This window comes from Mastomys coucha, unplaced genomic scaffold (assembly GCF_008632895.1).
Source record: "Mastomys coucha isolate ucsf_1 unplaced genomic scaffold, UCSF_Mcou_1 pScaffold16, whole genome shotgun sequence".
NCBI classification, from domain to species: Eukaryota; Metazoa; Chordata; class Mammalia; order Rodentia; family Muridae; genus Mastomys; species Mastomys coucha.
Genome location: NW_022196898.1, coordinates 103465243 through 103479012, shown reverse-complemented (window position 1 = coordinate 103479012; position 13770 = coordinate 103465243).

The window sequence follows — 13770 nt, the reverse complement described above, 5'->3', positions numbered from 1 at the left end:
GCAAGCTGGGTTAAAGACAAATACTTCATAGGGAAGCTTCCAAAAATCCCTACAAAGTCTTATTTGCTTCAATAAATAATCAATTGGAAAAGCTATGTCAATAATAATTTAAGAATATCCCAGGTGTGTAGGAAATTTCTGAAAGCATGAGCTGATAGCACTTTGTGTTTAAAGAAGCAACAGGATGCTTAGGTTGTTGGAGAAAAGAAACATAATATCTTCGTTTCAGGGAAGAATAGTCTGAGAGAAGATATTTCTGGTGTTCAACTTCCTTTCTATATGTCCAATTAACCTTTATTAACTTAGAAAATATCACATTCTAATTTGATTGGCAGCATCAGAGCTGGCGCCAGGCAGAGGAGTGGAGAAGCCCTGCTGTAAAATCATGGTTTATTAATACATCATTAAGCACTTTAAATGGATTCCAATGGTGCATTTCTAAGGGAGAAATAATTCAGTATTTGTTAGTTATGACAGAACAGAATTGAAATTTACATTATAAACCTTACAATAAAAGTCCTAATGTGCCAGCAATTGGATTACATTTCATGAAATGATAGTGTAAGCCACCCGCCTCTTTACCAAATTGAGCCATAAATGTTAATGATTATATACTTTTATCCAGATAAAAACATATTATCATCTAGTAATATGATCTAAAATGTTTGAGCACAAATAAAATAAGAATTGGATTTATTTTCACTGAGAATGTAATGGGACTTAATCCAATGTGATCTGACTTCAGAGAATTCTAAGTAGAGTTGAAGATACAATTAAAGTTGTATGTGGTTTCTGTGAACAGGCAATCAGGAAGACTGCCATGATTTCAGGCCACCATCTCATTTTCCTCTGTGTGTGAACATAATAAATAATGGCAAAAACTCATAGATTTTTAATTTAGCCAACATTTGCATCTTTATTTTCAAATATCAAATGAAACAGTGGATATATCCACAAGTGCCTTTCATCTTCTACTTTGAATTTCAATTTTTAGACAAATTCTAAAGAGTAAGGTAAATGTGTGAGATCTATCTGTAAGACTGTTCATATGTGAGTGAATTCAGCTTCTCAGAAGGGTCATGTGTCTTACTCTATCATTATCCACTTATTCCCTTAAGACAGAATCTCTTACTGAAACTGGAGAGCACCAGCTGCCCAGCAGGGAAGTTGCAGGGATCTTCTCTGTCTGTCTTCCACAGTGCTGGGATTCAGGCTTGGGTGGGTTCATGAAGGTTTCCACTGTTTGCCTTCCCATGGTACACATGGGTAAGCACGAATGGTTTGATGTGGTTGCTTGGGACAGACTCTGCTCCTCATGCTTCTGCAACAAGAACTCTGTCTCTACTGAGTCATCTCTCCAGGTCACATGGTCTGCCATCATATGTGGCTTATTCAAGAAACATTATAGGTGCATGATTCTCATTTATTTATCATGGCATAAAATTATTTCCTTGGAAATATTTGACATTTCTGAATCTTAGAATATATTAATTAAATAAAAACTAACAAATATAATTTAGTATGTCTGCACAGTACTAATGATACATGTATAATTTAATTTGTGCAACAGTGCTCCGAGTCTCCCGTAGTCTTAACCTCTCATTGTCAATGTTTATCTTTATACTTAAATATTTTAGATATTAGCTGATGTGCCAGGAATATATGACTACATGTGACTACATGACTACATATGGTGAAATGAACCATTTTATAGACATAAAATTTTCTCAGCACACACACACATACAAACCCAGAGACACACGCACACACATGCATAAACACAATGAGCCAATAAATAATTGTAAGTTTAAAAACGGTATAACAGTGAACACCCCAACCTTTTTATTATCCTCCCTTGCTGAGGTAGGTTATAAGCAGAAATTGTGAAATAATGCCTGTGAAAACTTCAACACACCCAAATAGGAAAAACTAACTTGGAGGAAATCACAATATCGGGCTGCTTCTGTACATGCATAAAATTGCCCTGCCTTTGTATTAAATTGCATGAGTGCCTTTCCCGTGATCCCTACACAAGTAAGTGGTTTCTAGTGGGCTCTGGGGACATTTAAGGAAAAGTGATATAGAGGATGTTTCTGAAACAGAGAACTGCGCATCCACTTAAATTCTTGCTACAACTCCAGTTTGTGTAAATCCAGGATGTGTAGATGACATGTACCAACTCATACTTAGGAACAAGACAGTGACATCAGGATGAAGTCACAAGACAACAATGTGAACTGCTTTAAATTAGAAGCAAGAAAAGAGAAGCAGGAAGCATGTAAGCAATCAGGCTAGCAGGTTTCTTCTGTTAGACCTTAGGGTTGGTGTTGAGAGGTTAAGGATGGCCTTCTGTATAACACTAAAACAGTTACTTTAATTGTGTGTGTGTTTATTTTCTTTATTTTGTACTATTATTAGTTCTTTGAGAATTCCATACATTATCTTCCAATCATATTCATCCTCCACCAACTCTTCTCAGATATGTCCCCCTCCTTCCCTGATCAGCCACCACTGTATCTTTTTTTAACCCCACCAAGTACAATTTGTATGCCCCAACTATTCTCCGACATGTGGCTCTCAACACTGGAGCATCCCTGACCTAGCAGAGCCCACGCTTTCTTGGGAAAGAACACTTCTTCTCCCAGTGTCTATCAGTTGCCAGTAACTCCTCAGCTTGACATGGGACTTAAAGCCTATTGCCTGTCAACACGCTGCAATCTGATCTGGCTCAGACCAAAAATTTCTTAACAACAACATCAAAAATGTCAGCATCAATATCATGAGATATGATCATGAAATGAAAGTATATCTTATTTATTCATGTATTTGCTTGAAAAAATAAGAGGAAAGGGAAACCAAAGTGTTCTTAATGTCAAGATATATGCAACATATAGTGTTGGTTACTAGCACCACCGAAAATCCAGGGATTATTTATGTGAGGTAGCTAGATTTGCTGAACAGGATGAAGTGCTATACAGAATCCTCTAAGGCAGTGGATTAGGAAGATTCTCAATCTTCCTAATGTTCTGCCTAACATATAGTAGCTTCTTAGCATTTGTTTTCTTTCAACTCCTGTTTGTTGCTGTAATGCAAATATCTCCTTAGGTTTCCCACCAAATAGCAATGTTCTCTTTAGATCAACAGTTCTCACTATGGACCATGACTCCTTAGGCAAACTTTTATCTCCAAACTTATTTATATCATGATTCATAACAGTAGAAAAATTATAGTTAGGAAGTAGAAACAAAAATAATTTTATACTTGGGGGTCACCACAACATGAGAAAATAAAATTCTGTAATTGGAAGATATTAATTGTATAAGTGTGAAATTGTACCTGTGGCAACTGGAAACAGTGTGTATTTATATTTCTAAAGAATGCATCTGGTATAAATGGAGTTACATTTGGAGACAGCATGGAAGTAATGATAAGTGTGTTTGACATAACAAGAATCAATAGGGTGATTATGTGCAGTGCAGTGAATGATAAACACAAAAGCTTCAGATAGATCAAGACAGAGGAAAGCACCACTGCTAAGGTGCTAGAGGAATCCTGCCGTGAAAACGGGTCCCGTCCTCAGAACTCGGCTGAGTTCTAGGAATATTTTACTGAGTGGCTTGTTAATATACCCAGTGTTTAACTTACACCAGGCAAAAACTGGCTGAAGAACCGTATGCTCTTTTATATTTGACTTTGCTCCAAGTAATCAAGCAGGGATATTTATTGTGCTAACAAGAAAGTGTCAAGGTGTATAGGAACATGGGTATACAAGAGGAAATCACAAAGCAGCATGCAGAAGCTCATTTCAGTGTTGAGGAGATGTCCAGGTAGGAAAGGGCCCTTGCTATGATTGAAAGCAAGACTTATCCTTAGATCTGATATAAAGATGAGAGAACCAACCACAAGTTATCTTCTTACCAACTGCCAAATGTTTTACTTAACACATGTGTCTGCTCACATACCATGTACACACACACACACACACACACACACATACACACACATAAACACACACACATACACACACACATACACACACATACACACACACATGCACACACATACACACACACATACACACACACATATACACACATACACACACATACACACATGCACACACACATACACACACGTACACACACACACACATACACACACACATACACACACATATACACACGTACACACACACACATACACACACATACACACACATACACACACACATACACACATACACACATACACACACATACACACATACACACACATACACACACATACACACACACACATACACACACATACACACACACATACACACACATACACACACATACACACATACACACACATACACACATACACACGCATACACATACACATACACACACACATACGCACACACACATACACACAGAAGCACACACCGGAACATAATAAACAAATGCTACCAAAAATCAATCTTAACATAAAAGTCCAAACAAAACCATGCAGCCATGCCCCTCTGTGGGGCTGTACTCAAGTTATGGAGATTTTGTTGTTGTTTATTGTTTGCTTTTATTTTGATTTTCATATAGCTGGGAAAAAAGCCTTTATCCTTGTTTTACTGATGGCTACTTATATCTGCATCTGAACTCTTGCTTTGTACTTACTGTATAAATGTACCTCAACTTTACAACTGGACAGGTAATATCTGTCACATAAAAGACTGTCATCAGAGCATCTACATAAGACTGTTAAATTGATTGTTGTTTTATATCAAACAACTTTCATAGTACTTTTTTTATTGTTATAATATTTTATAAATTTTAGGGAATATGACAAAAAAGATATTGTAGGTATTGAAGGGAGGGTCTCTGGAAGGAGTGGGGGTACAAAAGGGAAACAAGAATATGATTTAATTCTATTTACTTAAAATGTGTTTTTAAATGTTAACAAATTCAGATAAATTGAAATCATGTAACTTTTCTCATCACAATGCAATAAAAGTTTAAAAAAAAGGAGTAAGAAAAATAAAAAAAAAGACTGTCATCATTACCACAAAAGGAGAAAAAATTTAAAGTAATTGAAAACATACCTTTGCACTCTTTAAAGGTGAAATAAGTATTCACTCCCTTCTGTATTTCAAGTCACATTAGTATCTATAGACTTTTAATTTAATGTAATATTTTTGCTATTTAAAACAACAATCAGTTTTAGCCAAACTGACCTGTGATATTTTAAAAAATATATTAAATATAAAAAACCCAATAATCATAAAACAATTAAGAGCAGTTACTTAGAACCTACTGTTTAATTAAATATTTGCAGATGATTTTACAGTAGGATTTAACCTACATTCAAGTGTAATATTTTACCTCCATTACTCTTGTTTTGGATATTGAAGATCTTTCTAACTATTACTAATCACTGTAAAAGTTAGAATTCCTTAAGTAGAAAGTTTGATGAGAGTCATATGTGTGCACACATCCACAAAGAATTAGAAGTGTTTTCATGTAAAATGCTGTAAAGATTTGAACTATTGCTTCATTTTCACAAATGCCAAACAGTTTTATGGTTTGAGTCAGAGTTTTAAAGGCTGTGTGAATTTCTGACCTCCAGTTATTCTATTGAAATTCCAAGAACCAGAATCCAGCTAAAAGAAACAGGTCATTTAGGGTAAATCTCTATGCTAAGTTCTCCTACCATTTCCCATTTTGCTTTTTCCCTCCTGGTTTGTCATGATGAAAACACACCCCAATGCACATTCCTGCTGCCCTACAGACCACTGTGCAACACTTGCTTCTGCATGATGACCTTCATTCCCAAAAGTGTTAGCCAAAACAAATATGTCTTTCTTCTCTTAAGTTTTTTTTGTTGCAATTATGGTTATTACATGATAAAAGGAACACATAATTGGCACATAAAAATGAAAGCCATTTCTAAGACTAACCATGTACTTCTTCACATATTTAACATCCTTATTAGAAGGAATTGGAAGATCTTAGAGATGCAAGCTGAAGAAAATTTAGGACGATTTGGTCAGATTTTTAAGAGATAATTCTTGTGGAACCTCAGACACTCAGGGTCACAAGGTTTCACATGAGAAAAATATTATATTCAGCTCTGGAATGTGGCCATTCATGTCAAATTTTGGCAAAATTTTCTTGGCAGGCCTGAAATGTAAGTGATACTTTACAGTGTTTGACTAATTAATTTAATGAAGAAAATTCAGGCTAACATCACATTAGTGATGTTGCCCAGTTCCCACTGTTTGCTTTTGTGAAGGTCACAAAGGAAAACTGTAATGGAAAGATATGGTGGACTGTCCAGAAAATTAGTGTGCTTCAGGGGGCAGAGAAAGACGCCTTTGTGACTAAAGAGATCTTTCTTTAGTAATAGGAACCAACGACTTTTCATGCTTCCAATAGGAAAAGGCTTTGAGGAAATCTCAGAAATCGATGAGACTCTATATGGAAAGCTTCTCAGTGACAAACTGTAAAGTCATTTGAATGACTTCTGTCCTTGATAACAGCCAAAGATCATGCAACAGACATGTCTTACTAGGGTCCTCAAGCCCAGGAACTTGGAATCTGCTACAGTGTGCAACAATGAGAGCCTTGCAACTATTCTGTCTGGCCCCAGAACTCAGCATTGGCCAAGTGGTTCTAGTTTTGCAGCTATTCAGAATGGAAGCATTACGAGGTCATGGGGGGCTTCTTAAAAATACAGAGAAAATAACTTCGTCTTAGGAATTTGTAGCCAGGTCATATACCCTGCTTGGAACTCTTCAGATGAAGGAAGATCCATGAAGCTATGAGTATGAAGCTGAAGCCTAAGATGAATGTAGAGCCCAAGATGCTGGGGATGCTGGGAGCATGAGTAGCAGAGCAAAAAGATGCACAAGCCAGGTGGGACCAACTAAGACAGACGCATGCTGGATCTGAGGCTGTGGGAGCTATATTCTAGGGTTTTGCTTTGGTTTCCACCCTTGTTTCTGTACCTCCAATCTTCCTTTGAAATAGGATGTTTATACTGTCCCTCTGTACATTGGAAGTATGTAACATCCTCTTGTGTTTTATAGGGACATACAGCAAAGATGTTGCATTTAGTCTTTGTGAATACATTTTAGACTTCGTACTAGTTTGTGGACTCTTATAAGACTTTCCCAGATGGATTAAATACATTCCATATTATGAGATGGCCATATTCTTCTGAGGCCACAGGAAATCGTTAAAGCTTGACTCTGAAATGTCCCTATAGATTTGTGTCTTAAGTGGTTGGTACCTAGGTGGTGCTATTACTTTGGTAGGTGCCAGAAACTGGAAACTGAGGTATAGCTAGTGAAATAGGTCAATGTGAGTACTACATTCATGGGAGATTGTCATCCTCACCCACTCACTGTCTGGGTTTCTGACTCCCAGTCTGCTGTGACATGAAAAGCTTCATCAACAGTTTGCTACAGCCCTGAGATGAGCTTTTCCTCTGGGCATTCCCTGAAAAGATGAGCTCAAACTGAAAAACAACTGAAGCTCCATAAACATTTCTTTCCTCAAACTGTTTCTGTCATATATGGAAGTACTGAATACACACTATCTTAAACTTTTAACATTGTATCAACATCATATTATAATATGGATGGGAGTGGGTGATATATATATATATATATATATATATGTGTGTGTGTGTGTGTGTGTGTGTGTGTGTGTGTGTGTATGTGTATATATGTATATATACATATATATCAATGTATATATATATATATTATATATATATGCAGCTGGATAAATAATTATCACATTCCTTTTCTCATACCTGTTATATCACTAGCTTCTTTGTAACACACACATAATATCAGTAGCAAGCAGACCTTTCTTCTTTGGAGAAGACAGACCCGTAATTCCCTTAACTTTTCTTCATTCTCTTCCAGTTTCCTTGACTCCTCATCAAGTGTGAATATTTTATCTTTGTAATAAAAACTAATTTTTTTAAGATAACCTCATCAAAAAAATTGGGACAGGAATTTCAACCAATTCTCATAGGTTTCGATCTTATAATTGTGGGTTTTAGCCATTTGGAATCCTTCCATTTTGGCTGTTTTCCCCCATGAACTTCAAGCTCCAGAATTAGAAATAGAAGTAACAGTTTTACATGTTGTTAAGATTGTTAAAATAGCTTTCTATAATCCAACTGCATATAGCAAATCCCTAAATGTATGTGGTTGTGTAATGAACATTGTAAATTGCATATTTATGCATACATGTGTGTGTTTCTATGCTGCTTTTGGGAATTCTGTAGCTTATTCTCTAACATAAGCTACTTTAAATGCAACACAGATGCCACTTCTATTAACATGAAAGACAAAGGCAAGTGACAGCACAATATCTGGAAAGTTAGTCATATTATCACTGATAAGATATTTGGTTCTTTTTTATTTATTCTTTATTTTATTTTATTATTTTTACAGTCTAGACTATATCCCTGTCCTGGTCCATCTCCTATCTGCTCCAAATCCCATACCTCCTTCCCTGCACCAGTTCCAAGACGATGTCCCCACCCCCTCTCCCACTTGTAATCTGGCACCTAACATGACAGGGGTGATTTTTGGCCAAAGAGCTCTTACTTTGTAAGATTTTAATTGAAATGAGTATACGATCAAACTTTGTTTGGAAATTCCTAACTATTTCCTAAGTATTGGGATCTTAAATTCCTAGACCAAGATCTTCATGAAAGGTTTAAAGTATAACTACTAAAAAAAAGAAATCAAAGTATTCTATAACTTCAAGGTCAAGAATTCTTTTTTAAAAAAGAGCTATGCTTTAGCGATAACATCATTGCAATGTGAAAGGCATTTCCATTCTGCACAGTCACATCTTCATAGTTAGACCCTAGACATGAGGCCCTAGATCTGTTGAGTGGGTCTGGGGATTGTCATGGAGAAAGAGTAAGGCTGGGCCCTGCCAACATTGGTGAAGGCAGAATGTATTAGAGTCACAGCTGCTGCTGGATCTTGACCAGTAGAAAAATGTTTTATACATTTGCTGAAATGGTGAGAACCCTGGGTTTAAAGGAGAATCTAGAGCAGAGACTCTTTCCTCTAACCCATAGCAAAATTTCTTGGGACCATCTGCTTTTCCAGACCTGTAATGGATTTCAATATTCACTTGTGCCACAAAATATGGGTGAAATGAAGTGAAGAATACTATAATCCTTGGGAAATAATTCACAAATTGAAATGTGGGTATGGTTTTCCTTAGTAAACTTGATTGTGATAACAAATTGCCATCATATGGTTATATATTACTAGCTTCAGAAACAAATTCTTCACTCCTCTGGAGGCTAGGAGGTCAAAACCAAGACATGGTGGACTTCATGTCTAGTTGGTCACCTGCTTCCTGAATCAGAGATTGCTGTGTCTTAGATTTCTGTTACTATAACAAAATACTTGAGGGCATCAGTTTTTAAGAAAAAAAAGGTTTATTTTACTTAGATTTTGGAGTTTTTCATTTGTTGTTGATTTATGTGATGCTTTTCTTCTTGTAACAAGATATCACAGTTTGAGTGTAGAGACATAATCTTCACTCATGTCTACGAGCAAAGTGAGAAAATATGAGCCCGATGAGCTACCCACTTTCCTGCATTTGCAAGTATGCCTGAAATGACGTATGACAGTCCAGTAGAACATTTCCTATCAATAGCTTCATGCCTAGGAATTAAGCCTTCTGCACATTCTGTAAGGGAAATACAAGAGTTATATAGTAGAAGGTATGTTTAGGCATCTTGGTATGCTATAATGCAGACTCTTCATGAAGACAAGGAAAGATCCATCTCTGAAAGGAGATTTCACATTCCCAACAATGTCCATGTCAGTTCTTCTGAGAAGCCTTAGGACTTTCAGAAATAACTAACATTACTAAAATTCAAGCCCTATGCAGTGGAATGAAGACTCCTAATGTGGCAAGGGCCACATGGCAACCAGTACTCTTCTCATGACAGCAATCACATTAGTCATCTACTTGCTGTGTGTTTGACATTGGCTAATTAACTGTGTAGTCTTCAGAATTACATAGATGTCAAACAAGCTGTATTTTACATGTGGTTTGAACTTATCATATGATATCTGATATACCAAAGTCTACAGATTGACTTCTGAAACACTAGCCACAGAATTTATTGTCTACAGTCAAGATCTATTCCAAGATGGATGTTTACATGTGGATAAATCAGTTGTTTGTGAGATTATGTCTATCACAGTACTCTTGTTGCTGTAGCAATATATATCAACATGTATGAAAAATACATTCATTATTCCTATCAGATATTGCTGTAGAATATTTTACATCAGATATGGAAGTCACTTCAGAGAGATTCCTTGGGAAGTTTCTCATTTTTGAGGCAACTTATCACCTGCCCACAACTTTGCCATATGTGCTGACAGAAGGAAAGCATGATCACAAGTGTTCTTCCTGGTTAATAAAAATAGAAGCACAGGTGAAGCCAAACAACAGTGCACCAAACACATGAGCCCACCTGGGTGCACTCTCCTAGTTTCCTACATCCAGAGGTAAAGTTAAGCAGTACTTTGTATGGCAGCCCTCTCAGCAGCTCAGAGCAGATACAAGGCTCTGCATTCTTCCCTCAGTTGTTTTCACTCTGCTTTCTGGTCCATCCTTTAGCTTTTCAACAAAAAACATGCCTGTTGATGGATGAGTATTTTTTGTGTGTGTCTGACTGTTTGTGTTCTGTACCAATTTCCTCTGACATGAAACATCCCCTTGGGAAGGAAACTAACAAGAAGCAGGTAGCTCATGAAAGTTACAAAAGTCAGGAAGCTCACAAAACTTACAAGGTTCAGGAAACCTCTTGGGTGTAAACAACTAATAAACAATTTATGGGCTGGAAGAGGTTTTATGGTGCAGTGGCTGCTTTCAAGTCATCCCAGGGAATTCAGTGATGTACCATTCCTGGGTTGTCACTCAACCTGCTGGGCCACTGGAGTAAAGCAAATGCATTGGCTTCACTATATTCCTGTAAGGAATCCTGGGGCCATGGTCCTGTAGCTCCTCAGGCACGTCCTTGTAAATAGTTATTACCATCCTCTTGTGAATAACTTCTCATTCCTCATTCTGTTAACAATTATTTACCCATTAATGTCTAATCTTTCACACATTTTCCTCTAAGGATCCCTGTGCTTACCAATGCTCATGTCAATATCTCCTCATCCATGTTCTCACAATCAATGTTTTACCCGCATTCCTATGAGCAACTCTTCTCCCCTAACCTGGCACCAAACTTTCACACAAGAGCCAGTCAATAACCCCACAGACATGCTTCCATTAACAACCCTTCACATATACTCTTGTATTTTCAGCAAACCATTTGGCTCACAGAGCTAGATTTAGAAAGAATAGTTTCTCTTTTTGTTGTTTCTAGTTGCTCTAGGGTAAATACATATTTATTCTCATCTCCCTGGGAAAGCTCACAAAACAACAAGCAGAAACAAGAGAGCCCAGTGGACTCCGAGCACAACTGTGTTCTCTATCTTTCTTTAATCCAAAGGTGAACCCAATCCTTAAAATCCTGAGGAAGAAACTGGAGAGATGGCTCAGTGCTCAGGAGTACTGGCTGGTTGTCCAAAGGCCCTTGATTCAATTTCAACCACCCACATGGCAGTTCACAACTCTCTGTAACTCCAGTTACTGGAGATCAAATGCCCTCTTCTGGATTCTGTGGGAATATCAAATTATAAACAAAATTTGCTTTTGTTGAAAGTCTAAACAGAATTGTTTTAAGAAAGTCAACTGTCTTAGAAGGATTTTATAGCCTATAGTTAGGATATTAAGATTTCGATTCTGATCTTCTGGGCTAATAACCACTTATCAAAGAATACATACTATGTGTGTTCTTTGTGATTGGGTTACATCACTCAGGGTGATATTCTCCAGATCCATCCATTTCACCAAGAATTTCATAAATTCATTGTTTTTAATAGCTGAGTAATACTCCATTGTGTAGATGTACCACAATTCCTGTAACCATTCATCTGTTGAGGGGCATCTGGGTTGTTTCCAGTTTCTGGCTATTATAAATAAGGCTTCAATGAACATAGTGGAGCATGTGTCCTTATTACATATTGGAGCATCTTCTGGGTATATGCCCAGGAGTGGTATAGCTGGGTCCTCTGGTAGTACTATGTCCAATTTCCAAAAGAACCTCCAAACTGATTTCCAGAGTGGTTGTACCAGCTTGCCAAAAACCACAAGAAACTCAAGAAAAAGGAAGAACAAAGTGTGGATACTTCACTCCTTCTTAAAAGGGGGAGCAAAATACCCAGGAAAGGAGTTGAAGAGACAAATTATGAAGCAGAGACTGAAGGAAGGACAATCCAGAGGCTGCTCCACCTAGGAATCCTTCCCATATTCCATCATCAAATCCAGACACTTTTGTGGATGCTGGCAAGTGCTGGCTGACAGAATCCTGATATAGCTATCTCTTGAGAGGTTCTGACAGTACCTGACTAATACAGAAGTAAAGGCTCATAGCCATCCATTGGACTAAATATAGGGTTCCCAATAAAGGAACTAGAGAAAGGACCCAAGGAGCTGAAGGGCTTGCAGCCCCTTAGGATGAACAACAATATGATCTACCTAGTACCATCAGAGCTCCCATGGACTGAGCCACCAACCAAAGAGTACACATGGTGGGACTAATGGCTCCAGCAGCATATATATAGCAGAGGATGGCCAAGTCGGTCACCAGTGGGAGGAGAGTCCCTTGGCCCTGTGAAGGTTCTATGCCCCAGTGTTGGGGAATGTCAGGACCAGTAAGCAGGACAGGGTAGAGTGGTGAGCAGGGGGAGGGTAGTGGGAACAGGGGTTTGCTTTTTATTTTATTTCATTTTATTTTATTTTATTTTATTTTTTTGGAGGGGAACCTGGGAAAGGAGATATTGTATGACATGTAATTAAAGAAAACATCTAAAAAAAAAGATTTCAGTTTTATTCTCTGATATCAGGATTTGTCTACAGAATATCACAGGATTGAGAAAATAGCAAAGAATGCATTTTATTTCCCAACACAATATATTTTGAATTTGAAATATTTCCTTATATTCAGTATGAAGACCCTTCTCTATGTTTAACTTAATATGGAGTGCTAGATGAAACCCTCAGAACTTTAGACTATTCAGTATACAGACCTGCTAGCAACCTTTTTTAAAAACATTAAATATATTATGTTGTATTCTCTGACAGATAATTTTAGATAGTTTTGCTAGGAAGTGGTGATCAATTATTTGATCAAAATTCATCTGTTTCCCCAGGTGATGCATTTAGGTGTAAACTACATACACACATACATAAAAAGGAAAAAAAAATATATATATATACACATGCACACACACAGACACACACACACACACACACAATAGAGCAATAACCTTGGTTATATCTGGCCAGTGACTTTTGTCACTAATTTAGGTATTTTTGTTGTTGTTGTTGTTGTTTTTCATTTTTCCTGTTTGGGACAGTTTCTGATGTTGAATTTGATTGAATGTTCTAGCTCTTTGAAATTTCAACCCCCAAATTTAAAGTCCCTAATATTAGTCTTTAATGACAGTTAAACATTGTCATTCATGAATGAGGGCATTCTCATTTATTTTCACTGACTTTTTTCCTTAAATGCATAAAAGAAAGCAAAACCTCTCAGTTTTAGCCCATTGGGTCAGAATCTAAATCATGGACATGTTCTATAAAGTTGGTCATAGCTTCACCTCTGACATTCTTT